At 47.6% G+C, this 12,163-nt stretch overlaps 1 protein-coding gene across 4 annotated transcripts in view; it reads left to right on the top strand.

The window, feature by feature from the left end:
* The window catches only part of LOC112560811 (transcription factor SOX-6-like), a 245,536-nt gene that overhangs the window by 51,053 nt on the left and 182,320 nt on the right, over positions 1-12,163 (top strand). Inside the window, exon 1 of one of the 4 annotated variants that reach the window (XM_025232874.1) lies at positions 9,723-9,966. The exons of the other annotated variants lie outside the window; for them this stretch is intronic. The gene's annotated coding sequence lies outside the window, so the exon portion shown is untranslated. Of the gene's footprint in view, positions 1-9,722; positions 9,967-12,163 lie in introns of those variants that run through there. 4 annotated transcript variants of the gene reach the window in all.

Genomic DNA, 12,163 nt, shown 5'->3' with positions numbered 1-12,163 from the left:
GTCATTACACTGGTCAGCAGTGCCAGGAGGCCCCGTGATGCCGCTGGTGGACAAAGATGATAACGATGACGGTAAGAGAGATGATGGTAGTCGCTGAGAAAGAAGTGAGCATTATGTTAGTAAACAACGCGAGTTGTTGTTTCTTGAGACGCGAGGGCAGCCAGTGCAATCCCACAAGCCTTTGTTCTTAGTTTAACATCTGCCACCACGCTGACGCAAATCAAAGGCGTGAGATCGATACCCGGTTAATCGCTTCTTGTCTTTCAGCTTGCCGCTGGGTACACAGATACCTGTCATATGCATCCCGCTGTATCAAACATATCAAAGGAGATTTTTTTCTCTCTCTCCAGGGTCCAGGAAGTGACGTGGGGTGGCAGGAGGGGATGGCGGGTGTACAGGTACCCGTTTCACTTATAGTCTTTTCATTGTTTCAAGAGCAGAACTTATGTGGCGAGAATCCTGGGAACTGAAGCGGTTCCAGTAAAGTGGGTGTTTTCTTCGAGAAGAAACTTGTTGGTGAAGATTTCTGAACGCAGGTAGGCCTGTTGAATTATCTCGTTGAATTTCGGTTTGTGAATGAGATGCAGAACGGTAATTGTCAATATTTCATTACACCTGGTCTGTCAGTTAGCACCGGTTACGGGATGAGTGAATAAATGAGGTAGGCTTGTATGATGTCGTTATGAACATTTATGAGTGAAAGATGTTGGTTGTGGAATTTCATTGATGGGTATTTACTTATGAAGGAGGCAGCCCCGTGGAACGGTACTGTATTTATTTTCAACTGAAGTATACCTGTTGAATGTTACTGGTAAATATTTACGAACGTGGTTGACCTCTACTGAGGCAGGCCTGGAGATGTTGACAATCTTTCTTGTTCTAGTGTTTCACTCAGTCATAAGTATGCTCATACACATACTGCTTGCACTACAAACACATGCAACCGCGCAAACAATATGAACACAGATGTTTGAATGGCCGCCAGTTCGATCAGTGGTTGCTGTTAAAGGACCGACAAGCAGTGCTTGTTTCTACAGAATCAGTGTGTGACTTCTGTTTTTTTTTTAATTTTATTTTCATCATTTGAAATGTGTCTTTAGAGGATTTAACTGTATTTTTTTTTTTTTTTTTTTTTTTTTTTGATGTATTGTAAGCACGACAGGAATAGAGAGGTGATAGTAAACAGACGGTCACGTCTCTGGTCATGGGTACTCCCCGCTGTGGGGAGTGTTACAGCCAGGAGTCTCCCTACCAGGGTGGCTCGTGCTGATGACATTGTTACCACCCATTACTAGACGCTCGATATGGCGATGTACATGGACAACGATCGTTCCGCCTTCGCGCCGACGAGGGCGAACTACGCTCGTCTTTGTTGGAGTCCATCAACGTGTCTCACCCTCCACATGCAGGGGAAGCCAAGGGAGGGGTTGTTCTCACATCAGTATATCTCGGATAGGTCCGTCCATAGAAACAATATGAAAACGCTCCTCATCCCATTACTACTATACTAGACAGAAGTTCTTTAGTAACCTGAGTGGTAAACACCATCAGAGCAAGTGGCCAAACTGACCACCGGGGTGGCAAGGCTATGTCGTGTCAACCTACACCCTCCTATCCTCATCTTCATCTGCTTGTTCTGGTACAGCAGCTGTCGAGGATGTCCTCGATGGAAGGGCAGCTGTGCTTGTCGGTGGTGTTGCGAGGAGCTGGGGTAGGGTGGGGATGCTGGCAAGAAGAGAAAACAATGCCATAAAAAGTTCCAAAACTGTCCAGACGCTTGTTCAAACATTGCAGAAACGGTTTCAGAGTTAGTCGATGCTATCCGTGTTGTGCGCGTGTATTTTTCTCGTGCGTAAACCTCATTAAATTACATATTTATGCATGTGTGAGTGCATGCACTTAAATATTTGTGTTGATGTGCGTGTATGCGCGTGTGCGCAGGAATGCCAGCCAGCCAGCCAGCCAGTCACCCCTCCTCCATCCTAACCCCACCCCACCCCGCTCACACACCCACCCCGAGTGAAGAGGTGCCGCTGGACGCGCCACAACAGTGACAGTCATAATGACGGGGCTGTCGGTGTTTCTGTGTGTTAATTAAGCGCGGGTAAACAAGCTTGTCATGCCGTGATAATACGGTTTGCGCGCCAAGTGATCGGCGCCCGGCCTTGATATGCACGAGCGCGAGACGAGCCTGGCCCGGGCGCCAGAGCTAAAAAGACGGTTTTGACAGCTCCACCCGAGACAATGCGGTTGGGGAGGTCGTGGGGTTCCCAAACCAAATGCCACAAGACTCGGAGGTTGAGAGGAAAACTGACGAGAATGAAAGCCTGCTTCTGGCCACGTCCAGCCATTTTTTTTTTTTTTTTGGGAAGTGGGGAGGGTGATGGTGGAGCGAGGAGGATTCGTCTATGAGAGAAGGGTAACACAGAGAGAGAAAGAATGGCGAACTAGGAGAAATCACATCTCGAAGCAAGCCGATCGATGATGGTAAATATTGCTGGTGCGAACGCCTTTTGTCAGGGGGGGACAATTCTGGCAGGGGGCTTAATCGAGAGTTGCATGATCTGTCAGCTGGCAATGGGAGGCGCTGAATTACCGCCTCAGGGCAGCGAGGTCAGTCCTCAGAAACCGGCCGAGAGGCGAGGGGAAGGATTCTTGTGTTTGAGGACAGACAAGCGTGAGGAGGATGAAAATAGGCAAAAGCGCTGGAAAGCTGGCGCAAGGGGGTGAGTAGTGTTGGGAGGAGGAGGGAGGGTGAGAGAGGGTGTGACAAAGGGGTGGGATGGTGGTGGGGGAGGAACGGGTGGTGAAGGGTGTGACGAAGACGGACTGGAGGATGGGGAAGAGGAAGGAGATGATGATGGCTAGAGCTAGTGATCCGTCATGTTGAAGCAGCAAGGATTACAGCACGTTCCTTGTGTTTTCTTGATGATGTAGTGACGTCACCTGACCCGCCACGGCCTCTGATTACCACCGTCGAGTTGAATTCCGCGGCATGACAGCCAGCATCGCGAGTCACCCGAGCATCGTTAACATGAAATGATATCATAGAGTACTTTGGTGAATGCTAACATATATCACAGATGCTGACATTAAACAATAATATTTCATGTTGATGACTATTGCAGTGAAAACATGGACATTTGATTTGATGACATTAATTGACAGTTTACATCTAACGTTTTCTCACATTCCCCTTTCCTTCAATTTTTTTTCTTTTCCCATATCTTCCCTCTCCTCTTCCTCTCTGAGCAGTCGTAGATTATCGGCTTCGACGACTATACTAACATCCTAACTTCTACTACCTTCGACCATCGTCACGAGCGGCACATCTGCTTTCTCTATCCTGTCTTCCTTTTCTCAGTCCCTGCTCTACATTATCCTGCCTTGTTCCGTCCTGTCCATCGGCAGCAGTGTCCATCAGTGTGTGAGAGAGACAGAGACGGTCAGGGACGACCACCGTCTCCAGACGCTCGCTTGATGCTCGCTCGTCCAGCCCGGATGAGCAGCCCATCAGACGCCGTGCGCACAGAGACCACGTGACCAAGGTCGCGAGACACCCAGCGGGACGTAAATCACGTTACAAGGGTCTTATTGTCGTGACGTAAACTCCTTCCTGCCCGTTGGGGCCGACGGTTCCAGAGCCAGCGATGACTGCTGGGGAGGAGTCAGGTGATTGGGGTAAAACACTCGCTAACTTCCACTGATGCCAGGTTCGAATCCCGTCATGGGGCACAATAATTTCTCTTGGGGTACTACACTTACTTACGAAGTAGGCTATCGTTTTTGATATTTTGGAAGAACTTTACACCTGTCACGCACCCAACCAGCCAGCATGAAAGAAGAAATACACCATCTTACTCTCTTTTTCCAAATTTTCTTTTTCTTCTTCCGAGCGTGTGTGTGTGTCTCCTGCTCACTGCGGACTGAATTCACCCCTTCTCTTTTTTATCGATCTCGCCTGGAATTCTTTTATTTTGTTCACTAACTTGGTGTTGAGCGGCCCTCCCCCGGCGTGCCCCCAATTAGATCAAAAGGATTGTATTTAATGATACCTTATCATAGGCGAGGACTAATCAAGAAGGGGAGGCAATCAGGACAAATATGGAGGAGGGAGATCGATGGAGCAGCAAACTGCCGCACTGGGTGTAGAGCGGGGCAGAGGTACACGAAAGAATAATACCTCCGCATCGGGGTGTTTTTTTTTCTTGTTGGTTGTTGCTTCTAATCAGAGATTCCCGGAGAGCTGTCATTATCATTAATGAACATTGTTGCTCCGCCATTGTTCTCTCCGCGGTCTGCTGCTTATACTGTCTCCAATATTTGAGTTCGGGAGAGCTTGGTTTTGTGAATGTGTGAGAAGGAGAGAAAGTTGTGTGAGAGAGAATGTGAGAGAGTTTGTGTGAGAGAGAAAAAGTTTGTGTGTGTGAGAGAGATAGAGAGAAAGTTTGAGTGAGGGTGTGTGTCTATGCTCGCCTGCGAGCTTTTATTTTTAAATTCACATTCAAAAACGTAAACTTCAGATAAAACCATTTACTCTTAAGTGAAAATTTTTGTTATTATTGTTTTTGCTCTCTTTCTAACATTCTCTTCCCATCCTCCCAGAATAGAACGTGTTAACACTGTCTCACCCATTTCTTCCCTCTCTCTTCCGCTCTTCAAGAACAGTCTGCGTGTGATGAGTTCAACTCACGGGATGTTCCAGCCATTTGAAACAACCTTTTTATCTCTCGAGCTTTGACGACTCCTTAAACTCAGCTTTTTCTCTCTGTGAGCAATCGTTCATTTTTGCATTAAAACGAAATATTAGATAAGCTGAGGGCAGAGGGCAGGATAAGGAAGAAAGGGGTGTGTGTAGGGGTGGGTGGACGTGCGGATGAGGCAGCAACTCTTTCGTGAGACAAAGCACATGCTCCAATCCACCCCGTCCGACAACCACCCACCCCAGATGGGGTCTTGGGAGAAGGGGTCAGGGTGCGGGGTAGGGCAAGGAGAAAATGATCTGGCGGTGTCGCTGCGTGTTGTCTGAGTTATTGTTCCTGAGATGTTAATATTACAGCAATCGTCGGTCAAGTGGAGAGAGACAGAGTGTGAGAGAGATGAAAACGCGAGAGGGAGGGTGCAAGCCTGGAACCGGAGAAGTTCTGTTTTGTGTCAGACAGCGCGAAGCAAAGGCCTTGCATGTGGTGTATCATTTCCAAAAACGTTAAACAATAAACGACAGTAGATGGCCATGAATGATGAGCCGCCCGGAGACCGGTAGCGGGATGCGTATTTGTAAAGCTGGCTGGGGTATGGGGTGAGTGGGTGTGGGGTATGGGGTGAGCGGGTGGAAGGGTAGGTGAGGAGAGAGAGAGAGAAGAAAAAAGTCGCCACAGCTCGGGTTGATGCACGTGTTTCCTTGCTGCATGCCAGCGGGTAGAGGTTGCCAGACTGTACAAGCCGGGTGTTTTGTTGTCACAAGACCACGTGACAGAATGTCTGCTATCCACCCATTTATCACCAGGCTGTTACCATTGTCACATGGAAAAACTGTGTCGCCGGCTGTCTTTGGGTAGGTCTCGAGAAGTGAACGGTCTTGCGGGTATTTTATGGCGATAGTAAAATTGGGATGTGGAAACATGATCGCACGCAAGTATGCACAATTATTCTTTCATCGAGTCTATCTCTCTCTATCGCTCTCTCACTCACGTGCTCACACACACACAGCTGGATACCCAGACAGCTGTTGTGTTGATTCGATCTGCCCACACTCTCTCTCGCATTATTTTTCATGATATATCACGGTTACCTTTTTTTTCTAGATTACTTTTGTCTTTTCGCAGATGGGGCGGTAGCATGTTCGCAAGCCAAGTGGTAACTGTTGCCCTCTCACCACTCGGTCCCCCAATCTTTCTTTCCCCTTCCCATCTCTCCGGGGGAACCCAGCAACCCTCTCCCTATAATTTCTCTTTAACGGGATCGTTGTGGTCTGTGAAGTGACAGGGAAGATCAATAGCCGTATCGGCTTTGTGAACAGGTAAAGAAACAATCGAGAAATGCTCCACGACACGTGTCGTATCCCCGACCTGACGTCTCGGCACGCGATAAGTCAGGAGGAAAAAAGGTGTTTGGAGGCTGACTGGCTAACCGTTTGTCACAGCTGTGCACACAGGGACCAAGTGCACGGCAGGATGAAAGTGCACCGCAGGCTGTTAGAGAGCTGGGGTCAGAGGCACGACCCGCCTCTAGGCGCTAGGACGCTCTTAAAACATTTATGATGAACTTAGCCCTCGAGCCAGCGCTTAGCAACATGCTATGCACCTGGCCCAGATGTTTGCAACAGGTTGATATGCGAAGTGATGGAGAGCTTGCTGTGGGCGGAAAAATGTGTTTTTGTAGAAAAGTTTAGTAAAGGTGATATATTTCTTCGCAACAGTTCCAGGTGTGTTATGCGGTTTTAACTTTTATTCTTTGTTAACTACCAAACAACAATGTTAACAGTGTACAGACATGTGCTAGCAGCAACGCCAACAGCAACTATCAGCTAATGTGACAAGAGTCAAGCAGCGAGTCTGACGGAGGTAATGAGACAAAAGCCAAACAGCTTGGAAAGTAATGAGATGTCGAGCCAAACAGCAATGATAAACTAACTGAAGATCTTCTCCCAACAGACCTACCGCCTCACCTCCTCCAACAACTCCACCATGGCCGGGGGCGGGGGTGTGGGGGCAACCTCATTACCAACGAAAACCGTCAACAGACGGCGCGGCCTTAGGGGGTGGGGAAGGGAGGTGGGAAGAGACGGCAGCAATAGTTGTCTCCCTGTCTGGACTTGGTCTTGTAACGAGCGCGAGCAAGGGAGATGCGGGAGGTCACCATGGCGACAGAACGCTGGGGTTCGTCGCAGGCGCCACTGGCATTCCCCTCGAAACTGTCCTTTGGTTTGGGAGGAACCGGGCAGTTACATCTGTGTTCGAAAATTATTATCCCTCATCAGCAACCTGGCTCCGGTGACACGAGGAAGGAGGTTGGAGTAGACCCCAGGACGAACCAAGCTTCTCAAAAATAACAATTTAAAAGTAACGGTTCGAGCAGTGACCTAGCACCCCAGACTTCTACCCTCTCTTTCCCGTTTTTTTTTTTTTCAAAGCCTTCTTCTGCTACCCGTCCAACGCCCTCCTCCGCCCCCTACCCACTTCCGCTACTCTCCCTCAGGATGCTCTTGTCGACAAGGGGCGAGAACTCGCCATTGACTGCAGCCGGTGGGTGGATGGCGCGGGCGGTAATCGTAGCTGATTAAAAGGCCCGACCGCAGTCATAATGCTGTTATTTCAGGGCCCAGCGGGCCGACCTGACAGCTCCCAGCTTTCCTGTCACTCACCGCTTGCCTGCTGTCGCCTGGCCTGACACTCACGAGGCGGCCTTGTTATAAGGCTATCTCTTTGTGACCTGCTTCTATCCATCCATCTCGCACCTCTTAGCTGCTGGGACGGCGTAAAACGCTTGTTTCCCACCCCCACCTCTTTGAATTTCCCCCACTCGACCCTCTTTAAATCTTCGATTGAATAATAATAACGCCAGCAGGACAGATGACCACGGGCTTTTTTGTGTTACGGGTATATTGATCACGTGATGCAGGACCGGGGTAGGACCTGTCCCTTTGGGTGCGGCGGACTCCAAGCATGGCCGGTCAGAATGATCAGAAGTGACAGCAGAACTTTTGCTTCGTCCTTAGAAAGAGGTCTTTATAAAAACCCTCCCAAACCGACCAAGTATCAACAAATGTTCATCATGTCCAGCGAGCAACTAACTTTTACTGCGATGATGTTGATGGTAACAAACATCGTATACTTTCCAGATTTCAATTCGACGACATGGAGCTGACACAGTTGTGGGTTCCTTGCTGAGTAGGGGGCAGGATTGGGAGGTATTTCTTCTTCGCTGCCTCTGGTCAGCCATTTCTGTCAAGACCGAGGGTCGTTATGTCATTGTCTGATTATACCCAGCCTCAGCAACACTAACATTTCCTCCTGCTTTACTCGCCCACGCAGCATCTTCGCATCCTGACGACAACGGCGCGTACAGGTCACGTGACTACACTGACGACTTCGGTGTGAGTGCGGAGGAGGGGGAACATCGGGGAAGGTTAATCTGGTCGTAAGCTTATCTTGGCAACGATTTTACTGGTCGCTGTACTTGTCGCCTCTGACAGTTTTTTTTTTTCTTGTTCTCATTCACCCTATTTGGTCTCCATGCTATCAGTACACTCTCGCATTCCATCATTCCCCCTCCCCAACTCTCTCCTACCTCCCCTTCACATACGTTACCCTACTCCCAGCATCCTTTCTCACGCCACATTCCACCCCTGCATCATCACAACCCAAGGTTCATCTTCAGATTCAAGCTAGTTTGAGAAAAAGGTTTGAAAAGTTTGACCCAAGCATCCTCATCAGCACCAACCACCGCTGCCCCTGTCCGCGCTTGACCCTTGACCCTTCTTTTTACATGGCGACGGCAGTGCACGACGAGGAAAACTTCTTTCCAGATAGATGACACGATGAAAACGCGAGTTTATTACGAATTTTGTCGGCAGTTTGCACTCAGGTCATGGCCAAGGAGTTGTGGACCAGCAAACCTACAAACATCTTGGAAGACCCCAAGCTTCCCATTCGCTTGCGAGAAGTGTGAGGAGTTTGAGTGTGAAATTGGCCATTTTGGTGACAGAAGACGTGTGGAGGCGCTGGAAAGATTGCTGAGTGGCCATGCCTTGTCCAGCCCCATTGTATTATTATTATACCCCAAATGAGTACCGAGCGACCTGAAAAGGTAAAAAGGTACAGGAGGCGACAACCCCACCAACACGATCGTTGGGGTCTAGAAATGTGGACGAGCCACTACACTAACTGTTTACACATTCGCACCTTCTCTCCTCCACACGCTTTCGTAACGAAGGTGCGATTATAGTGTTTTAACCGACAGGTCACGTGACCTCAAAAAACCCAACACAACCCTATTCTCTTCCTCCCTCTCCGGACAAGGTGGTGCGTTACAGACGCAGCATCTGATGTCGCAGGGGAAAGTTTGTGTTGCCGGGCTTTGTGGGGAGGTGGGGATGGGGAGGGCTGGGGTCTCGTGGGCTGCTGACACAGGCGAGAGAGAGAGAGGTTGGCGAGGCGGGCGAGGCGGACCGACGACGCGGCTTACATCACCTGTTGCAGCAGCAGCAACAGCAACAGGATCTGGCTGCAGCGTCGATGCGCCTGCACGCTGGCCGCGCAGTCGAGTGGCTGTATGCTCGGCCGAGTGTCGTCGCTGTGTGCGTGCATGCGTGCGCGTGTGTGTGTGTCGGCCAGAATCACCAGTCAGGGGTTGGGGGAGGGTCACCTGCGCGTGTGTGACACCTACCTGTCCTCTTTGACACCTGACCAGCAAGCCAGTGACCGGCGGAAGGAGAAACCTGTTAGTGTCGGGTCACATCCTCTCTTATCGCTGTTTCAGCGTCAGGGAAAGACGAGCTCTCACCTCTTATTTCCAACTGTTGTGCGGTGAACTATTTTTTTTTCTTTACCTCCTGTTGGATTTTTAAAAAAATTATTTTTGCTACATGAATCTGTTCCAAAGATTCAGGACTTGTTTTAACCTGCAATTTACCTGACGCTTCTTCATGAAAGAGGGAAAAATGACTTCATGCCCGACAACTTCAGAAAAAAAAAAATCTTCTGTGAAATATAACTCTGCTGCGTTCTGAATCAGATCATTTCCTGGTAAAATTATTTTACTTTTGTATTGCACCAAGATCTGATCTGCTGGCAAAGAGTAATCCTGGGGAAAAAAATGATGTCTGAAAGGATGGAGGCTGCGGCTGAAGGAATATCACAAAAGTGGGTGTGGCCAAACGCTGTAAGCTCCTCCCAGCTGCGCTAACCCGTGGTCTTGGAAGAAATTCATCTGTCCGTCTGGTGAACATGTACTTTCTGCCACCCGGTAAGCTCCATCCGTCTTTTGTTGCTTAATGTTTGGGAACTGTTCTTGGGCGTGTGTGTGACAGACAGACGGACGGACGGATGGACGGACGGACGGACGGACAGACAGACAGACAGAATATAAAGGTAGTGAGTGTCAAGTGGATAAGAGATTTATAGGTAAACACCCGTTTAGACAACGATCAAATACCCTTTTTCTAATTGTTAACGAAGCTCTCTCCACCCTTAACAGAGTACCCGCTTGCTTACTCACGATTCATGGCGTTCGTGTTCTTAATTCTCGCTGGCATTGTTCTTACCAGAAGTAAATAGCTAAGTAGTTGCATTTTTTTTTTTTTAGCAATTTAAATATTTCCTTTGTGAGTTGGGTGTGTGCTGAGGAACTGTTTTTTCTCTCCCACCAATATATCTCTCTCTTCCTTCCTTTATCTTTCTCTCTCTCTTTCGTTCTCTTTCTCCATTCAACAAACGACTATAGCACTATTAATTGTAATTTTTATGCCTGACGATCCTCTCCTTGAAACTGCCGTTGACTCATTAATGAAATAGTTTAGTTATTCCCTTCTCCTTATCTCTCCGTCCCTCCACCCCTGTGTGTGTGTGTTCATTTCTCAACGTCCGTGTCTTACTATCAAGCGTCATCCCTTATCATGCCGGACGATCTCCTTGAACACGGTATGGCCGACTTCCTGAACACTGTTCAGTGGTGTGAAAATGAGCACTACTCAGCTACGGAGGAACAAATTCCATCAGTTCTAACTTCTCGAATCTGAAAATGAATAAAGCGAATTTTCAAAAGCCAACAAGGAGAGCAACATTTCTTTAGCAACATTCAATTTATTAACTTCAAAATTATCTTCACCCTTGAGTATAACAGAAGTGTCATAACTGATTATGAAGGTCTCGGGGTGTTCCACCTGCTCTTGTAGTACCCAGCATCCTGCCCACAGTCACAACACAAATCTTATTCCTTCGTCTCGCTATCTCCTTCCTCACTTCCACAACTCTGATAGACGATCCCTCGTTAAGTTCTCACATTGCTCCTCTGGATCATGTCGTGAAATTTATGTGTTCACCACGCCTTTCATGAAGCGCGCAGCTTGTCACTCAACCTTCCTGCATGCTCGCACTTCTTGTAATCAAATTAGATTTTTAGTCGCGCCGTGCACACGGCCTTTAGGTGGGCGAGCTACAACAATTGACTGCTTGCCCCCTTTAAGCTCGCTTGAGGGATGCTGCTTCCTCCTCTTTTATCACTTAGAGAAGGCATTTCACTTCTTCGAAAATCTGTAATAAAAGAGGTGATGTAAGACGAGAGTTATGGAGGGAAGAACATTTTCAAGCAGACGACACGGTAGTATGTTGTCGTGTACGGACCATACTTCCGACAGAAGGTGGTGTACTTGTACGGGACAAAAGTGTCATGGGGTCACTAGTATCTATTGTAGGATTATACCTGTTTAGCAAACTGCCTGTCTTAAATTTGTGCAGTCTTAAAAGCCTTCGCCTCCGATGGTATTAGTCCAACTGCGACTTTGAAAGAGTAACCGCTTGTTTAATTATTCATTTAGCATTCAATGTCTTCTTAATTCTCGCGTTTGCATTGTTCTCCCAGGACCTAGCTGCGCAAATTTTAAAAAACTTAGAATTGTTCTCAGGAAGCGACCTTAAAAGCTTTTTTGGTAAGAAATCGCTTCTGTGCCAATTAGATGCGATGGGTTAAATAATTTTATCTTCCTTAAAACAATATTCGTTTTTTTTAAATTTTCTAAAATTGTGTTGTGCATTGTATTTCTATAAAACTATCTAAACAGATTTAAGACCTAAAACTGTTTAAAATTAGGAAAGCGATGTGCCACTGACCCCACATCTTTGCCAATTGCCTGATTCAAGGGTTTATCTTGTGTTTGTCTTTAATGACCTGCTGACATTTGTTCCTATCAGTAGAAATCAAAAGTAACATAGTTGTAGCTCAAAACACACCTCAAAATCGTTTAACAAAATCGACAAAGCCATTGCAATGGGATAACTTCGATTGTTGTTTTAAAACCCCCGCAGTTGGAGAGAATCGAAAACCTGGAACATCTGCTTCCTGCCTTCAAGTCGCTGATGTTTTTGCCATCACAATCAGCTGACCTTCATCTATTTCAAGCAGAAATCGAGAACTGCAAAGTAAAAAAAAATTAAATATAAAATAA

Source organism: Pomacea canaliculata, linkage group LG3 (assembly GCF_003073045.1).
Source record: "Pomacea canaliculata isolate SZHN2017 linkage group LG3, ASM307304v1, whole genome shotgun sequence".
Lineage (NCBI taxonomy): Eukaryota > Metazoa > Mollusca > Gastropoda > Architaenioglossa > Ampullariidae > Pomacea > Pomacea canaliculata.
The sequence above is the reverse complement of the archived record's forward strand: the minus strand, read 5'-3'. Positions and strand labels throughout refer to the sequence as shown.